Source organism: Calidris pugnax, unplaced genomic scaffold, assembly GCF_001431845.1.
Source record: "Calidris pugnax isolate Ruff unplaced genomic scaffold, ASM143184v1 scaffold182, whole genome shotgun sequence".
Lineage (NCBI taxonomy): Eukaryota > Metazoa > Chordata > Aves > Charadriiformes > Scolopacidae > Calidris > Calidris pugnax.
In genome coordinates this window covers 2,540,495-2,555,300 of record NW_015090968.1, presented here as the reverse complement: position 1 = coordinate 2,555,300, position 14,806 = coordinate 2,540,495, and the positions used below count along the sequence as shown (strand labels likewise).

At 43.4% G+C, this 14,806-nt stretch overlaps 1 protein-coding gene across 1 annotated transcript in view; it reads left to right on the top strand.

Moving 5' to 3' along the window:
• The window catches only part of CA8 (carbonic anhydrase VIII), a 70,592-nt gene extending 66,415 nt beyond the window's left edge, over positions 1 to 4,177 (top strand). Inside the window, exon 9 of the mRNA XM_014952646.1 lies at positions 3,698 to 4,177. The gene's annotated coding sequence lies outside the window, so the exon portion shown is untranslated. The remainder of the gene's footprint in view (positions 1 to 3,697) is intronic.
• The last annotated feature ends 10,629 nt before the right edge of the window (positions 4,178 to 14,806 follow it).

The window sequence follows — 14,806 nt, the reverse complement described above, 5'->3', positions numbered from 1 at the left end:
AGGATTTGTAAAGTAGTCAGTTCTCTTTTCTGAAACACTCTAAATTCACGCCTGACCATATTTTCAGGTGATGCTTTTAGGAAAGCGTAAGATAATGGCAATTTGTAGTCAGTGTTAAAGTGTTTTTCCTGCCCATATCCTTTGATTTTTTTATTAAGCTCTTAAATTTTTGGTTTAACCTGGTGTTAAGGAGGAGCAGGCAAGATGCTTCTACAAGGGAAAAAAAAAGACATTGTGTAAAACAATGATAGTAAGGAATATGTTAAGACAAAAGAAGTAGAAAAGCTCTCCAGAAGGCAGATTGACTACATTTAAATAGCAGAAGAAAGTTTTTGATCTTGTGTCATGATGTTGACCGAAGGCTGCTGCAGTGGGGTATCTTAGTTCCTCCCTATCAGATGGAAAGGCATATTATCGTGGCCATCCTATTTCATTTCTCCGTAGTCCGTTTATTTGCACTTTCTCAACACTTTTGGAAGACACTGAAAAATAATCCTTTTCACTGAAGTTTTCTTATATCTTCTCTTTCAAATGTGTTCTATTACTATGGAAACATTTGGACCTTTAGTTCTTAAAAATATACCAGCTTGTCCCTATCTTTGCTCTTGCCACTGCTTGTTTCTGAGATAAAGTTACAGTCTTGCATTTATCCCATTTTGTACAAGAAAATTTATTCTATGTGAGGAATCGTAAGTACATAAATTTATTATATGGAAGAATTAGAAATAAATATTCTTGGAAACATAATGGTTTTTTATTTTTTTTTTAGAAATAAATATTCTTGGAAACATAATGGCTTTTTGTTTTCTTTTTACATTCTGAGGATGATATCCAAATTTTAATTGATGCTATTAATACTTTTTTTTTTAATAACCATGGGAATTGTGATAATAGCTCTTAGATGTCCCACTGTATGGCATTGATTCTGAAAGGTTTTTTGTGGGAATGGTTGGCTGATCTGTAGAGGACTCCACAAGAAGCAGGGGGACTCTATTTATACGTAGGACTCCACCCAAACAAAGGAAACTTCAGAGGAAGAAATACAATCTGTAAGCAAGCAAGTCATCTGGGCAATTTTCTGTTTATAATACTCATGCCTATTTGTACAATTTTAGCTCAAATATTACATTTCCAAAAACTTTTCAGAAGAGTAAGAGAAGCAGGTGTCTTCGTGGCTACAGAAACCTTTAGCCTGAGTAGTGCATTACTTGATCACATGGATTATGGAACAGCACTATTAATTTAGTATAGTAGAAAAACCACTCTTAAATAAGAATAAAAGGTAAACATGAATAACAATGCTACCAATATATACAGTCAGTCTTTTGTCAGACGCTGCGTTAGATATTTCTGTAACAAACACAACTGAAATGTTCAGACTGGCTCGTAATTAGGCTCCTTTCCAAAAGTAATCCATTAATGCAATAGCTGCCCAAATCCCAGTTCAACTTAATTTCACTGACTTTGATTTTTGGACCAAAAGCATTAAGCTTGAACTAGTGAAAAATGTACAAAATGTGCATTCAATTAAGGAGTAATTAGATACTCAATCACCCTTACATCACACTAGGGATTATCCAAGAAAGAAGAGAGATACTGCTCACTGCACTGTATAAAACACTTTTGTTAATTAGTTTAGCACTAATTGAGATTGAGAAAGTGTCACTGTGTCACAGCATTAGTTTGCCTATGCAGAACTTTAAGAACACAAAGTTTTTGGCTTCCTTTGAGCTTCCTAATTCAGATTTTTCAGTCTAGTTCCCTGACCCAGGATCTTCTGTCCAGGCAAGAGGAACCTTTCTGTTAAATTCAGATAGGGGATTGGTCCCTGCACCGTCATTTCCGTGGCCCACTGAAGAACATGCCAAGAGTTTTTCCAGAGATGGAGAATAACATTTTTTTTTAATGTTACACCTTTATGCCAAACCCCAGGAAGAACTGGGAGTCCTCTGTGCTATTACGTAAAGTGTAACTATGGCTCAAACCAGCTGCTCTGTGAAAGGCTTACAGCCTCCCCGAGAAAGGAGCTGGTAGAAACTTCTCCAGGTTGACCATCGAATGTTCCTGCTGCCAGACACCGTGACTTTGGGGGGTATTGGATGATAACTAGGGATAACATAGAAATTGTGGCACAGATTGTAGACGCTGACTTTTTGACAGCGCTGCTGGTGACTAGCAGCCTCTGCACTCCCTTCCTCTTAAAGAAAAAGAGTGGGATCTCTCTAGATCTGTTGACTCTTCCTGCAAACAATTATAGCCCCAGGTGACCATTTGCACTCAAGCACTTAGGGATATTTTTTTTGTGTGTGTGTACATACTAAGCTGTAGTTGGCACTAAAATAACCTCAGGAGAAATGAGAGTGAGCCATGCATGAGCCAGCAGTGTGCCCAGGTGGCAAAGAAAGCCAACAGCATCCTGGCCTGTATCAGGAACAGCGTGGTGAGTAGGGCCCGAGGTGTTCGTCCCCTTGTACTTGGCACTGGTGAGGCCCCACCTTGAGTACTGTGTCCAGTTTTGGGTCCCCTACTATAAAAAAGACATTGAGGTGCTGGAGCGGGTCCAGAGAAGGGCGACAAAGATGGCGAGGGGTCTGGAGCACAAGTCTTATGAGGAGAGGCTGAGGGAGCTGGGGTTATTCAGCCTGGAGAAGAGGAGGCTGAGGGGAGACCTTATTGCTCTCTACAACTCCCTGAAAGGAGGGTGTAGAGAGGTGGGGTCTCTTCTCCCAAGTCACAGGCAACAGGATGAGAGGAAATGGCCTCAAGTTACACCAGGGGAGGTTCAGGCTGGATATTAGGAAAAATTTTTTCGCTGAAAGTGTTATCAGCCATTGGAATGGGCTGCCCAGGGAGGTGGTTGAAGCACCATCCTTGGAGGTGTTCAAAAGACGGGTTGATGTAGTGCTGGGAGGTATGGTTTAGTGATGGTGATGCTTCTTGTTTGTTGTGCGGGTGTCTATTTTTGTCAGTCAGGTTGACGGTTGGACAAGATGATCTTTAAGGTCCCTTCCAACCTAGAAAATTCTGTGATTCTGTGAGATTATTAGTAGAACAGAATGAAATGGTTTGGCACTCTCCTACCTACCACTCCTGAACCGAGAAGCACCAGGGCAGCCCAAGCAGCTGATTTTCTAAGGTTATGCTAAAGTACGAGAATATGTGTTTGCATGAAAACAAGTATTGATTTATCTCTGCTGATAATGAATAAGAATGTAGCCACTATTAGGAGGGACAAATTGGGTGATGGCTTTCTATCTCCTGAGTCCATCTGACTCCCATGAGAGCTGCGTGGCCAGCACTTCACTTGGTAGGCCCCCTAAAATGGCAACCAGTAAAAAATTCTCAGTGACTAGTATATTTTCCTTTCTAGTTTACAACCGTGCTCTCCACATTAGAATCAATTACCTGACTGACTCAGAAAGCAGCCTGTAAAGCTTTCTTTCAAGTTAATAATTTTACCACTGCATTTAACTTTGCATTTTTATTGCCGTTTCCTCCATTAAATCTTCCAGCTTTACCCTGAAAGAGAAGAATCAGGACCATTATGTCACTGAAGTATATACCCTGGGACTGCCCCCACCTGCTGTCATGAAATCCCTGCTTTTAGTTTTCCCTGTCTCCCTGGCTGGACATAAACAGTCTTTCAGACCCGCCGCGGAGGAATTTCAGTAACATAATTGTTCCATTCTCTTTTCAGAGAGGGGGGAAGACAATGCTCCCACAGTGCCCTCAGATGAGAAATGGAAACTTTGGAGGCTGCTGCTTCAGTTGAACCACAAAGCCTGTATTGTTTGTCTTCATCTAATTCAGCCTTGATAGACAGCTGTGACAGTCGGTCTGTCCGCACGGTCCGGTGAAATTCTGGGAATGGGGCCTGTACATTAAAAGAAGAAAACACGTTAAATCTTCCAATTCACACTCTTAACTATTTTTAAATGGTAATTATCATTGCTTATATAGTTTCTATGCCACAGCATTCAATAGTGGTCTGTTGTCCAAATAGTACTAATTTTAAGCTTGGTATGAATGTTAATATGTAGAAATAGTCATTATTGTTTTGAATGTTAGATTTAATTTTATTCCCTGTCGTCTCTTGTGTTGTCAGTAACCATCTTTTCTGTAGAGGGGCGGTGCATTCTATAAAGCTAATAAAAACATTGTTTGTTCCCAGAGAGTATTATACAAATTCAGAATTCATTTTTGGGCAGAAAGGAGCGCTTCTCTGCCAAACATATGCACTTAACGTGGTTTATCTGAATAAGGATAAATGACATTTGCATTATTAGGAACCTAACTGAAATAAAGGACAATTTTGAAATACGGAAAATGAACGGATAAAACAATAAACAGAATCATCTGGATTATTTTCTACTTGGTCAGTCATGGAACTTTGCAAAGCAATGTTCAATTCAGGCAGAAAATGATGGGCCTTTGTTCTCCTGTGAGTTACGACAGTTCCATTTGTTTCTGTACATTGCTGAGGTTGGTGGTCTGGGGACCTGCTCTGCATGTCCTGAGCTCCCTGCACAGCGTGGGGATTGCCACACTGGGCCACCCATGACACATCTGACAGAACAGGTAAGGGAATGGTACTCTAAGCCCAGTTCATAGCTTCTCATTCCTGCAAAACGCCAAGGTCTGAAGGACAGAGTCACTAATGTGGTGAGCAATAGCCTTCATCCCCATAGCTATTGGTGAGGTCATAGAATCGTAGAATGGTTAGAGTTGGAAGGGATCTTAAAGACCATCGAGTTCTAACCCCCCTGCCATGGGCAGGGACACCTCCCACCAGACCCATCCAGCCTGGCCTTGAACCCCTCCAGGGATGGGGCATCCCCAGCTTCTCTGAGCAACCTCATCCAGTGTCTCACCACCCTCACAAGAAAAAAATTTCTTCCTCAAATCTAATCTAAATCTCCCTCCCTTCAGTTTAAAACCATTACCCCACTTTTCCTAGCATGAGGTGGGTGGGTTTATGCAGAGACCTATGTGCATGGAGGGACACCAGAGGCGCACATGGCTCCAGGCCGGGGCATGGTGGAGGGTTGCAAACGGAGGGTTCACAAAGGAGAAGTTATTCCCTGGGAGCAGATCTGTAAGTCATCCATCACAAAGTCATCAGCAGTCTATGGTGAAGGCAGTGTTAGAAGTCATGCTTCATCCACCTCATGAAGGGCTATGGGGGAGCTGCAGCTGAATAACGGGTTACAAATTTGCAGTCTAATTTATTGTGTATATTGGGGACAGCAGAAGCAATCATAGAATCATAGAATGGTTAGAGTTGGAAGGCACCTTAAAGATCATGGAGTTCCAACCCCCCTGCTGTGGTCAGGGACACCTCCCACCTCCCACTAGACCAGGTTGCTCAAAGCCCCATCCAGCCTGGTCTTGAATACCTCCAGGGATGGGACATCCACAGCTTCCAGTTGTGTTCCAGTGTCTCACCACCCTCACAGGGAAGAACTTCTTTCTGGTATCTAAATATAGGACACACACAGCACACACGGGCTGGGTGAGGGGGAGTGGACCCTGCTGACTACTTCATGTGTTCGTAACTGTGTGTACAGGAAAGAATTTCTTTCTGGTATCTAAATACAGGACACACACAGCACACATGGGCTGGGTGAGGGGGAGTGGACCGTGCTGACTACTTCATGTGTTCGTAAGTGTGTGTTCTGCAGAGACACGTGTGTCCTTTGGAGAGACACCCAGCTGCCCTTGACAGCAGGCGTTGCAATAAATGCGTAGAAAATGTACAGCAGGCCGCCCACCATGATGTCACCTGGGTCTTCTTTTTTGGATTTAGCAGAATAGCAGTTGGAAAATTGCTCTTTGGGCCTACTGCCCTTGACAGCAGGCGTTGCAATAAATGCATAGAAAATGCACAGCAGGCTGCCCACCATGATGTTTTTGGATTTAGCAGAATAGCAGTTAGAAAATTGCTCTTTGGGCCTATAGAAACTTGGATTTCTTAGGGTTATGTGTAAGGAAGTCCCTCTCTACCTGCTGCCCAAATTTAATGAACTATAACCCCATTATCTAGTCAAAGGGTTTAAGATTTCAGTGCTGGCCAAAACCACGCTTTCCATCTGCAATGTTCCCACCATTTTGAGAATGTCCAAGTAGCAGCTTCACTGGCTGCTGCCCCTCAACCCTTCATCAATGACTCCTCAAGTAGCTGCAGCCAGAGACCAACCCCAACACAGTGGTCATCAGAGCCTGGTGGCCCACATTTTGTTATAGGGCCAGGAGGGGTCTCTGCGTGAAGTCTGCTGCAATGACCTACAGTGGTTGGGCTGGACTGTCCACAGTTTTTGACAGGAGTCTTGATGATTTGTCCTAGTGGTCAGGTTTGGCACTAAAATCTTGACAAAAACTGGCACGTCTTGAACCTGGTATTTCCCAGGTTGCACACACGGCTCACTTGAAAGATCTGTTCCCTCTGCTCACAACGTATTACTGACTGCTGAGTATTAACTGAGAGGAACAGCAATATTAATACAGCAAATACTGACATTGTGATGAAATCTGAACTAGATTTCTTCTCTAAATAAACGTGTTCCTTATCTTGGGGCTGGCTGATATTTTTCTGGCTGTGAGATGCAGATACATTGCAAAGCAAATGATGTCATGTCTCCACCGAGAAACTGAAGTCCATTATTTCCCTTTCCTGTGCTCCTTTCCTGTGTTTGCTGTTCTTTCCTGCGTTGCCTCGTGCAGTGAACTTCTAGCTGTAGAAACACCGCTGCCGAGGAACTGAGGTTAGTAAATTTTTTCTCAACATTTGTCAGGCTTTTTTGTAGGTTTGGCTTTGAAAGAGGGAAAAAAAGAAACCCCGCTGGTAAAAATACTTACAACTGTATTTTGTCTTTAGAACCAGATCTAATCATAACAACAGACTCATTCACGAAACGCACCCGTTCTAATCACGGATTGGTCACCCCCTGTTCATGGTGTGTTGGGAAAAGTTAAATTGGTCTTTCTGGTTTGGGTAGGAATCCGCAGGGAGGAGTTTGCAGGAGGGGCTCTGTGTGTATTACTTCAGTTACACTGCACCCACGAGAGGCTTTATTGAGTGTGATGAGGCTCTGCTGCTTGCCAATTAGAGCTCGTGCTTATTCTTGTATTAACATTTTTAAGAAATCATGAAAACCGATAAAGGTGTTCTGAGGGTAGAGTAAAGCCCTACCTTAATAATTTCCTCCCCAAGCCTAATTCTGCTAAAATTCTTCTGAATCAGATTGCTTTTTGCACTGGGAGTATTTCTTAAGGTAAGTATTAACGTGTGTGATGCTCCACATAATTGTAAAGATTTATTAGAAATGCAAATTACAATTTTCCAAGAGGTGTCGAGCAGTTACACACTCGTTGATGAAGAAATTAATGACATAAAACCAGCTACATGCCTCCTGAGGCAAAAGCTGGCTCTGCAGCCTTCTGGTAAACTTTAGGAAGGTATTGGGAATGAGAAGAAATCCAGCTCTTGGGAGAAGGCAGTTGAGTTGGGGCAGGGACTTCTCCTGTCAATGATCTCTCTGCAAGTGATGTGTTCTTTGGGTTGTCAAGAGGATGGGCCCAGACTTGAATCAGTGGTGGCCAGCAACAGGACAAGGGGCAACAGACACAAGCTGGAACACAGGAAATTCCATCTCAACATGAGGAAAAATGCCTTTCCTGTGAGGGTGACAGAGCCCTGGAACAGGAGTCTCCTTCTCTGGAGATATTCAAAACCTGCCTGGTTGTGTTCCTGCTGTGGGTGACCCTGCTTTGGCAGGGGGGTTGGACTAAATGATCTCTGAAGGTCCCTTCCAACCCCTACCATTCTGTGATTCTGGGTTCCTCTGTAGTTTTCTGGAGCTCCCAGGAAAATTTGCCCTTCCAACCCCTACCATTTTGTGATTCTGGGTTCCTCTCTAGTTTTCTGGAGCTCCCAGGAAAATTTAGAGGCTTTAAGCTCTTACTTTGACTTCAGACTATGGTGTGATGCACTTTGCAGCCTGGGCTGTGGTCCTGGGCTCCTGCTTGTTCAGATCAGAGGAGCCTCTCAGAGAGGGCCATGCTGCCTTCTGCCCTGGCTCCCACGTTTCCTTTGTGTGAGAATCAAGGCTTAGGTGGAGTAATAATGAATACCAGCCCTGTCCCCAAAGTACACCTGGGAGGTGACCAGGCATAAATTGGTGTGGGTTAAAGGGTAGGCTTGATCCCAGACGTTACAAGTAGCAAGCATAGTATGGTGGCTGTGTGTAGAAACAGACATGAACAGGGACACTGAGTCTAAGAGGACATAAAGGTGGTCACTGGACAGCATCCCTGTCTGTCTCACTGTGTGTAGAAACAGACATGAACAGGGACAATGAGTCTAAGAGGACATAATGGTGGTCCCTGGACAGCATCCCTGTCTATCTTGTAAAGGTTGATCCATTGGTGTTCCTGAATCCCAGAGGATAATTGAAGGCTACCATTGCTGAAGAGTTCAAAGTGCTTAACAATAGGACAACATCAAGAAAAAATAGTTTTACTGAGAAATTTCAGCTGAATTTTGCTGAGACTGCAGAAGCAACAAGGAGGGGGAGATCCACGCACAGGCAGCTTCACAAGAAATGATATGCATCAGTGTTCTCCAGAGTCTCCCAGGGTGCAGCTGCCGTACCTCAGACTTGCCTTCATTGAGTTTGACTGGTGGGCACAGCACTGGTGCAGTAATGGCCTTGTGCAAATTAATCCTTTCATGGCTGTCACATCAAGCACAGTAAGAGGGAAGAGAAGCCTCTTTCCTTCGAGAAATGGAGGGACTCCATGATGAATGATGGCTGCAGAGGAAAAGGGGAAAATCCTCTCTTATGGTTGAGGACTCTGGAAAGAGGACAAATTTTGGCCTGCCTTTTCCTCCTTGGCTGGGTTCCATGGTGGCATCAACAGTCATGGAGTCAAACTTAGAGGCTTTATACACCAGTACTGCCTGCTGAAATGTCAGGCAGATGGAGAACCATCCACCACATCTCCTGAGGCTGGACCCTGCAGGATGCGTTTGGAAGTGTTTATGTGGACATTTATTTATGAAACTGTAACTGTCATTACAATGGCACTTCTGTGTGTATATCTTTAGAACGCTACTCATAGAAAAACTATTTTTAAAACAAGGACAATTTAAAAATAATTTTAGAACTTCTAATTAAAGCTAAGAAGTTCCAGTATGGAGACTGTGTGCCTAGCATCAGCTCACCAGCGCTGTCCATGCAATACGCTGTTGGTATTTGTGTGATTGGATATTTTTCCCTTTGTTTAGTGAACAGGTGTTGAAGTCCTGCTCCCTTCTCTTCCCCCCCATTATTCATTACTCAGTCCTGGGCTGTGTGTAGAAACAGACATGAACAGGGACACTGAGTCTAAGAGGACATAAAGGTGGTCACTGGACAGCATCCCTGTCTGTCTCATAAAGGTTGATCCATTGGTGTTCCTGAATCCCAGAGGATAATTGAAGGCTACCATTGCTGAAGAGTTCAAAGTGCTTAACAATAGGACAACATCAAGAAAAAATAGTTTTACTGAGAAATTTCAGCTGAATTTTGCTGAGACTGCAGAAGCAACAAGGAGGGGGAGATCCACGCACAGGAAGCTTCACAAGAAATGATATGCATCAGTGTTCTCCAGAGTCTCCCAGGGTGCAGCTGCCGTACCTCAGACTTGCCTTCATTGCGTTTGACTGGTGGGCACAGCACTGGTGCAGTAATGGCCTTGTGCAAATTAATCCTTTCATGGCTGTCACATCAAGCACAGTAAGAGGGAAGAGAAGCCTCTTTCCTTCGAGAAATGGAGGGACTCCATGATGAATGATGGCTGCAGAGGAAAAGGAAAAAAATCCTCTCTTATGGTTGAGGACTCTGGAAAGAGGACAAATTTTGGCCTGCCTTTTCCTCCTTGGCTGGGTTCCATGGTGGCATCAACCGTCATGGAGTCAAACTTTGAGGCTTTATACACCAGTACTGCCTGCTGAAATGTCAGGCAGATGGAGAACCATCCACCACATCTCCTGAGGCTGGACCCTGCAGGATGCGTTTGGAAGTGTTTATGTGGACATTTATTTATGAAACTGTAACTGTCATTACAATGGCACTTCTGTGTGTATATCTTTAGAACGCTACTCATAGAAAAACTATTTTTAAAACAAGGACAATTTAAAAATAATTTTAGAACTTCTAATTAAAGCTAAGAAGTTCCAGTATGGAGACTGTGTGCCTAGCATCAGCTCACCAGCGCTGTCCATGCAATACGCTGTTGGTATTTGTGTGATTGGATATTTTTCCCTTTGTTTAGTGAACAGGTGTTGAAGTCCTGCTCCCTTCTCTTCCCCCCCATTATTCATTACTCAGTCCTGGGTCCTTTATACCGAATGCTGTTCAAGACTTGCTCTGAAGACATAATCATTCATTTTGTCTTGGGACTTTTCTCTTTTACAGTATTCATTTGAGTGCTTCCGATGTATTAATGAACTTATCTTCACACTCACTTTGCAAATGCCTTCTCCCCTGTGTCACCTGAGGGATATTTCTCTCTGTCATAGACTTGGCATACATATGATGCCAAGAATAAGAAATAAGACTCAGCAGTCAGCCATTTTAGAGAGAGGCTCTTCATGTTGCCCTGCAACACAAGTGGTCCTTGTCCAGGAGAACTTGTTGTGGCCTTATCTGCAAAGTTAAAAACTTAGCATTGACTCAGTAGTCAGGTCGCCTCTTCAGTCTTCTCCCTGATAAAATTGCTGAGATGATGGCTTCTATTGCAAGGTTTGTTTTTCATTGCTGTGCCATTTTTTGTGGCCCTTCTGTCCAGTATCTTCACATCCTTCTCAGCAGTGTTCTTACCACACTGTGTACAGCTTGGTGTTCCCCAGAGCCTGACCCCATGTTGACTCTAAGAAGCCTTTTTCTTCCCCAGATATCAGGCTAACAACTGAAGATGGGGCCTGAGAATAAAAATGTTAGACAAACTTGAAAATAACTTGCCCTATAAAGTACACAATGAGCTATTTAAGCCTTGAATAACTAAGAAAAAAGAAAGCATAAAGAGAGCATAAAGCAAAAACAGCATAAAGAAACTTCCATAAGTGTCCTTTCCTCTAGCAGGGATGTGGTTGGAAATATTTCCTCTCTATTTCCATCCCAAACCAGTTGTGTTGGAAGTGGTCCATTCCGGGTTGGGCGAAACCAGCTGATTAACTCACAGCCAGCTCCCAAACCAGTGATTAGAAACCACGTCTAGCAAACCTTATCCCCGAATCTGCTGCTCTCCTGCCCCTCTCCCAGGGAATTGGCTGCTCTTCCTGGGGCAGCGCCTGCCGATCCTTATCCTAAATTCTGACTCTTCACTACATTCTCTGTGTTGAGTTACCCCCCAGCTCCCGTCAGTCAATAAAGAAATCAGGCCATAACACAAACTCCATTCTTTTAAAAAGAAGCGAAGCACTTGGGAAGGCTGGAGCTTCAAGCACATCATAAGCAACTCTTGTGCTTATTATTTAAGGCGGTGTTTGTGTCTGAGACGCAGACAAAACCACCTTGATCTTACATAGGCATAAACTCCATGCATCCCTTAGGCTTTAATACAAATATACACTACAAACCCTGCTTTCTGAAGTGCCTCCCATGTAAACATCTGGCAGTGGTGAGCATGAAGCAGATGAAAGCTGTGGTAAGTCAGGGAAACACGTACAACTGCCTTTTATACACTATGTCAGCAGTATTTTAAATAGCAGCTATAACGTAACTCTGGAAAATGTGTGTTTAACCTCATGTTGTGAAGTTACCAATTTTTTTTATTATTTTTTTTTTTTATGCACTATAGGTCAGTTGGAAGTGAATTTCATTATCTGTATTCATAATTAGAAAACAAAGCTTGGTCTCTTTATTTGGATAATTGTATGTGCGGCTGAGCAAGAAGAAAAAAAACACAAACCAAAGGTAGCGGAAAGATTTATTCATGACTTAGAAACATGTAGTAATTCACATAGATAAGGAGATGTTTACTCAAAAGACAAATCAAAAGCAAACACAAAAAACCCTGAGAGCTGTGTGCTCTTGGCAGGGAAGCCAGTAATGATTATCAAGTGCATGAGTCTCAGTATGAAATTATAGGCTGCGATTTAACAGATGTGCTGCAGCAATTTGAACCTTCCTGATTTCTTGGCATTTTATATTTTGACCACCTCAGTTCCACACAATTTAAAATGAAATCCTAGAAACATGCGAAGCCAGAGCATCTCAAAATAACCCGTGACTAGGCCTGTAGTGAAGGAAAAAAAGGACTCGAGGAGCCAAATAATCTGTTTTCAACAGGACCTACAGTATCTGGCCTTCAGCTGATGATGTGACTGCGCAAAAATTTCACAGGTGTCCTGTATAAAGATATTTAATTGCACTATATTATCCAGCCACTAGATGTCTGCATACTATAGAGCTTCAGGCAAGGTTTGTTCCCCAGCATAAAAGGCAAACAAAGAAAATTCATATCTGTGGATGTCTCTCTCTGTATCATAATCCGGCATCTGTTTTTTCTGACCCGTGCCTGTTCAAGGAAGGATCTGTGGGCAAAGAGATACTTTGCAAGAAGAATTATGTGTATGAAAATTGAGGCTAGTTTCTATTAACAACGAAAACAAAGCTGTAGATTAAGCCATTCGTCGAGATCGCATCTACTCTGATAATATTCACAAATAAACGCCGGAAATCAAATCCAAATTGCCGCTACCTAAGCTGGCATGAATTCCAATTAGGCAGGTTGTGTGGTGCCACGAAGCAGCAGTAACGAGCAACAGAGACAGCGGCAAGTCGAAGGCCGTGGTGGCGACGTCCCTGGGAGCCAGGGGGGCTACAAAATCATTCCTGTGGCCCCAGTGGGTGCTGGGCACACTGGTGACTCCAGGAACCACTCTCCTGGCATCACTCCGAGATCTCTGCGGTGCTGGGGCTGGGGGTAGCGAAGCCACCAGTGGCTTTGAGGAGCACCATAAGTCCCGGTTCTGGTTTGCCTCAAACTCTTCAGGGAGTCCTGAGTAAGTGGAACTCATTTATTTGATTTTAACACAATCAATGCTGTTGGGAAACTCAGAACTGAGAGCTGCGAGCGCTGTGAGTGCAGGTATGGCCCCCAAGGGCTTCTCTCTTAATAATAAAGATAAAGTAATAATTTATTATGTTAAAGCAATGAACACATCTCTTCCAAAGAATAGGAGAGCCCAGCCTAAGTGCCCACTGCACGGGCAGATGTTTACATACCAGTTTGGCATAAACTCTATTCTCACAGGATTTCCCCAAGGCACAACGATCAGCAGCCCTTCCTCGGTGCTCGCTGGGCTGAAATGCCAGGAATGGGATGGTGAAAAAATTCCTCTTCTTTCAGGGCTTTGGACCACCTGGAAAGCAAGTATTGCTTGAGTTCAGCCACCCAGCCTCAGAGGTCCCTGTTGTCTGCATTCAGGGTCTGGGGTTCACTGAACTTTGTGAAGGTTTGTGAAAATGACTGGTTTACACGAAAGAACTGCCTGTGATACCTCAAATGATCACCACGATAGAGGCAGATTAACCACGGCCTGTAACCCTTAAGTCTGAACCCTGCCTCCTCCTTCCAAGGCCTCCTGACACCTCTGTCATGTTGCTTTTGTTTGCTTGCTCCAAGGTACAGCTTCCTCTTGCTTCTCTTGATCAGACACCTTCCCTGGCTGGTGTGGCTTCTTTCCCAAATGCATTTAGTAGCAGGTGGCTGCAGAGCACAGCTGCTTTATGTGTGCTACTAGATATTATATTATTTACCCCTTCCCAAAAGGATTTGAGTGCTGTATTATGTTCAGGCTTTCCCTGCTTCTTTACATCTCTTGGTTAGTTAATCAAGTAACAGCTCCTAAATCCAGTTTCTCATTAACGAAATTGAATCTAATATTAAGGATTCGTTCTCATTTTAGAGTTGATTACCATAATTGTGGTTAGTGTTCCATCACAATTAACTTTGTTTTTAATCACTAAAAGGCTAACAAGCTCATTTCACACCCTTTTCATTTGGTAAATGCAGAGAAGGAAGGCATGATTGGCGTCTTGCAGTTAAGAGCTGGAGAAACTTTCTTTCACTGTCCATAACAGTGAGTGTCAGATTCATGAAGCTGAGGGACAGAATTACGAGGACCCTTTTGTGGTTTTAAGAAGTGAAGGTGCAACTGATACGTTCCCATTGCCACTTCTCTTCGAATTACGAGGAGAGGCTGAGGGACTTGGGTATTTTTAGTCTGGAGAAGAGAAGGCTGAGGGGGGATCTGATCAATGCCTATAAATACTTAAAGGGTGGGTGTCAGGAGCATGGGGCCAGTCTTTTTTCAGTGGTGCCCAGGGACAGGACAAGAGGAAATGGATGCAAACTTGAACATAAGAAGTTCCATCTAAACATGAGGAGGGACTTCTTTACTTCGAGGGTGGCAGAGCCCTGGAAGAAGCTGCACAGAGAGGTGGTGGAGTCTCCTTCTCTGGAGACATTCAAAACCCACCTGGACATGTTCCTGTGCAACCTGCTCTGGGTGGACCTGCTTTGGCAGGGGGTTGGACTAGATGATCTCCAGAGGTCACTTCCAACCCCATGTGATTCTGTGATTCTGTGTAATTCTGCAGAATTTTGTGTCCATTCATGTGGGTGCTAAACTGTAGCATTCATTGCATTTCTGCATAGTAATTTTTTTTTTTTTAATTCACAAAAATCCTGAAATTATTTTGGGTGGATGATTTGTCTTGAGAGAAGTGCCTACAATGTGCATAGTCTTGGGGGGGTC